The sequence below is a fragment of the Empidonax traillii genome, unplaced genomic scaffold, assembly GCF_003031625.1.
Source record: "Empidonax traillii isolate 1590-97213 ecotype Southwest subspecies unplaced genomic scaffold, ASM303162v1 scaffold654:size409090, whole genome shotgun sequence".
In the NCBI taxonomy this organism is placed as follows: Eukaryota; Metazoa; Chordata; class Aves; order Passeriformes; family Tyrannidae; genus Empidonax; species Empidonax traillii.
In genome coordinates this window covers 198308-203120 of record NW_020955847.1, presented here as the reverse complement: position 1 = coordinate 203120, position 4813 = coordinate 198308, and the positions used below count along the sequence as shown (strand labels likewise).

General features: G+C 51.5%; 1 protein-coding gene across 1 annotated transcript in view; it reads right to left on the bottom strand.

Moving 5' to 3' along the window:
• HIVEP3 (human immunodeficiency virus type I enhancer binding protein 3) overlaps positions 1-4813 on the bottom strand; it is a 270521-nt gene that overhangs the window by 138002 nt on the left and 127706 nt on the right. The window contains exon 3 of the mRNA XM_027899286.1: positions 2918-2998. The gene's annotated coding sequence lies outside the window, so the exon portion shown is untranslated. The remainder of the gene's footprint in view (positions 1-2917; positions 2999-4813) is intronic.

Here is a 4813-nt window from a genome sequence, read left to right as displayed (position 1 = left end):
GCAGCTCCGATCTCTGCTCTGGGGGAGCAGGGACAGCCCCCAGGGAATGGCTGGAGCTGTGTCAGGGCAGGCTCAGGGTGGATCTCAGGGCAAGGTTCTTCCCCCCCAGGCTGGTTGGGCACTGAACAGGCTCCCCAGGGCAGTGGGCACAGCCCCAAGGCTGCCAGAGCTGCAGGAGGCTTTGGACAATGCTCTGAGGGACAGGGTGGGAATGTTGGGGTGTCTGTGCAGGGCTGAGGGTTGGACTGCATGATCCTTGTGGGTTCACTCCAACTGAGGACATTCAGTGATTCTCTTCTATGCTCTCTATATGTCCATACCTTAGTGTGTATCTACAGACACCCAGAGCACCCTCAGTGCCCCGTCAGCACTGCAGAGGCACCACATGTCACACACCCTCCTCCTTCCCCTTCCCAGCCTTTGCTTACATTTCATCTGGTCTGCTCTGATTCCAAGGTTTAATAAAATTTAATCCCAGCATGTCTCGAATTAATTAATTAGATCTCGTTCCAAGCCACGGTGCCAATTCCTGCAATTCCCCTGGTGCTCAGGCAGAGTCAGGGATCTGCTGCCTCCAGGAGCAGCCACAGACCAACCCTGGTGTGTGAGCCCAGCCACCACACTGCAGAGGGGATTGTTCCAAAGCATTTTGATTTTTCTTGCCCGTGGTTTCCCCACTAGAACAACTCCTCTATGTTTAAACAGTGACATCATGACATCAGCCCCACTCACAGCCCCCAGCAGCAGAGTGGGAGCCCAGACCTGCAAATTCAGTCTTTATGCATCAAAATTCATGAGCTGGGATCGACGAGCTACCTGGGACCAACCCAATCCACGTGCTCCAACTACAGCTCATTTGCCCCCTCCCTGTGCTCTGAGCTTGTTTCCCTCTCCAAATCCTCCTCGATGAAGGATTTTTTTTTTATTCCCTGTTGCGAAAGAAACCATAAAACTTTTTTTTTTTTTTCCTTCTCTTTTTCCACCAGGGACAAGCTGTGGGAATTCAGAAATGGGGATATTTTAACGGGACAAGATCTTTATTCCCTGTGCTGATTCTCCCCGGTAGATGATTTCCACCAAACGTGACATGTCGCCGGGTGCTCTGCGGAGCATCCTGATGGTGCTGCAGCTCCACGGCCCTCCCAACATTTGGAGCTGTCTCTGCTCATCTTCTCCCCTGCCACAGCTGGGAGAGGAGCAATCCCAGGTGCTCAGTGGCCTCAGTGACAAGCAGAGCATAAATGAACCGACATGGACCACGGAACAGGAGATATTTCCCCTCTGCATCACTGTCTGCTTTGCACCATCTCCATGCAGTGTAATTAATTCTGATCTCAGAAGAGTCTCATCAGTTTTGTCTGCTGCCAGCGTGCTGGGCAGGGCCCCTGATGAAGTGCAGTTGTTTACAAACACGTTAAAGCGAATTTAAACCCATTGTATCTCACTCCAGCTGCCCAAGTACTTTTTACTCAGCTCCTGGACTCGGCCCAAAACCAAAAATGACAGATTGCCAAAAAGGACAGAGACGAGGGGTGGAGGGAGGGGAGGAGGGAGGGATGTGAAGTGGCTAGACAACACAGCACATGAATACATTATCCTGCTGCCTCTGGGAACCGAGGTCAAAGCTGGACCGGGCTGAAGAGACACGCTGCAAGAAACCCTGGTGAAAGTAAAGGTCAGGGAGATAATCAGCTCCAAGTGCACCCAAGCAAGTGTTTGCCGGTGGAGGCAGCTCGGAGTCACGCTGACTGTGGTTCCCTGTGGTTCCCTGCTGCTCCCAGGGAGCACAACTGTCCCCTCAATCACCTCTCACCGAGGGGACAACAAACTGGGCTGTGTCACAGCGGCCGCTGCTCTCCAGGACACTGTGCTGTGCCCCTCCACTCCTGTGTTCTGTCCAGGCCTGCAGCTTCTCCCCCACAAAAACCTGTGTCCTCTGTAGGTGCAGCACCACCACCTCCCCCAGCCTGGCCCCGTTCCCAGAGCTTTCCTGCTCTTTCCCTGCCGTCCTGCCCATCCAAGGCCACCGTGTCTGACTCGGAAAACAACGCCCGGCTGGGGGGTCTTCAACCTGCAACCTGCCCCTGTGGGATGTGCATTCCTGTGGAAAAGCTGTACACACCAAAGCAGGGAGCAAACCATCCCATTTTCCACTTAAAGCCTGTTCTCATCTGTCTCACCTCGGCCAAGTGTCCTTAAAATCCTCCCTCGACATCGGCATCGGATCCTGGATTGAGCTTCTACAACAAAGCTGGTGGCCAATGTCCCTGCCCAGGAACACACCACCTTCTTCTGGAGGGTTCTCCAGGATCGCCATGATCAGTATTTTATTTCCACAGACTTCCCCAAAGCTGGACAAGCAGCATCCCAAAGGAAGGCAAGACGTCCTCAGGAAATGAAGCGACTTCATGAAGGTGGAAAGGGGAAAAGGCAGAGCTGGGAGGGACAGGGGGAGCTGGGAGGGAGGGTGGGATTTGGGAACCTGCTGCTCATGTTGCTCAGCTGCAAGGGGAGAGGCCCAGCAGCAGCTTCTGGTTCTAAATATTTCATATTAAGCAGCTGCTGGATAAAGAGCCAGAAAGAAAGATGTGACCTCCACCTGCAACCACAGTACCTGCTTCAGAAAATCTCTGCAAACACCTGCACAGGAACACCTACAAACCCAACCAGAGCACGCTGGAAGCAGAAATGAAATGAAAAACCATGATTGGACCCGTTCTTACCCCTCAAAACATCTTTTAAATGCTCAGTCGCTACATCTGCTCCAGGAACTGCAAAGCCCTGGGGCTGTGTCACCTCAGAGGGGCTCAAAACCTGGGAGAGCCCCGTGGAAAGCAAACCCCCAGCACACCACAAGCAGCACAGCCACAGGCTCTGTGGTCCCACAGGGACTTCCCAAACCACTGGAGGCTCTTACCTGTGGAGAAGCTGCTACAGGTTCATCCTCTGGCACTCGGAGGAGACTCAGGTGTTCATCCAGTGACCTGGGACAGGGAGCCTGGGGGAGAAAACAAGAGACCTGAATGTAATGGGGCAAACTTAAACGTGTCATTATACCCCAGAGACAGTCACATCCCCTCCAAAAATATCCTCCTGATATTTTCTGCTTGCTCCCATCAAGACTTTGGGGGTTTTCCTTACTCTCCCTTTCCCTCCTTTATCTCCAATCCCTCCTGTCACCATTTTGGGCATTTTTCTCTCGGCTGTCCTCTTCCCACATGCAATCTGGACTTGGGGGCAAATCATTTTTGAAGAATATCACTGCAAAGAATTTTTCTTTATAGGTGAAATAATTCACGTCCAGCTATTCAAAGACAAAGCACAGGAGAGTGGCTGGTGATGAGCTTTGTGGTTCTCCTAAAATCAGCCCCCAAATGCAAACTGGGCCCCATCCTGACTTCTTTAGAGCTGGGAGGTAAAGCTGAGCATGTACCCAGCCCTGGCCTACTGAGGGTGAGCTGCTGTGGTCACAGCTGGGGATGGATCATTCACTCCCAATCTCAGGGCTAGTGGGGCTAAATTTTAAAAGAAAAGTAAAAATGGCATCAGGCTGTGGGAATGCACCCAGGAGAAATCATTTTCAAAAGGCTGAGAGTGGTTTAAAGCAGAATCACAAAATCATAGAATGGGAAGGGACCTCAAAGCCCATCTCATCCCACCCCCTGCCACGGGCAGGGACACCTTCCACCAGCCCAGGTTGCTCCAAGCTCCGTCCAGCTTGGCCTTGGACACTTCCAGGGATGGGCACATCCCCCATAACACATCCTGGATGCAGGGAGAATCAAGCAGAGTGTTGGGCAGCATTAATGAAAGTGTCTGCAGCCCCAGAGGCAGTGGCCCTGTGTGTGAGGACACCACAGGGGTGACAGCAGGTGACATCCCCTTGGTGACCTGGAGCATCCTCAGTGCAAGTGGAGCAAGAGGAGCCACTGCATGTTTAAATATAATAAAAATATAAATATAATAATGTATATAACACATATGACATGACAACAATGCAAATATAATAACAATACAAAATTACAGCTCTGCCATTGTGTGGCTCCTTTTAGAAGGAGATTCCTGGATATTTTGCCATTAATCCTCATCATCTCCCCCAGGGAAGTGAGGGATGAGGCCATTTCACTGATGTGGACACTGAGGCAGGGAGGGCTGGAACTTCCCAAACCACGTTGGACAGGGCTGCACTGACACCAGTGCAGAGCCCCCAGGATCATCCCCATCCCTCAGCCACACCCACCCATGGTTACTCTTATGGTCTCCTTTAATTAATCCTTCTCACTACACAGGAGGAAATAACTCCAGATGGGTCAGACTCCCAGGATTTAATGGAACAGACACTGTTAGGCCACCGAGCAATGCTTCCTAACATCTCCCCCACCATCCCTTCTGCTGCCAGCAATTAGATGAGATAATTTCAAATCTGTGTCCTTGTTAGTGGCTTCTCCTGAAGTGTTTTGGCAGATACAGAGCCAGAATGAAGCTGCAGAAACCTCTGCACAATGATACTGCACAAACAAATGCAAGAGCAGGACAGGGCTGAGTGTGAGCACTGAGGATACCTGAAACCATTGGGAGGAGAAAGCTGAAGGCACAGGTTAAGATAAAGCCCCCTCCCCAGACTAAGAAAAAGCTCATTTATATGTTAATCTCGCAACTGTATTACAACAAAACACTGCTTAAAAAAACACTTATTAAAACAAAACTGCCCTGAGATCCACCCTGAGCCTGCCCTGACACAGCTCCAGCCATTCCCTGGGGGCTGTCCCTGCTCCCCCCAGAGCAGAGCTCAGTCCTGCCCCTCCTCTGCCCC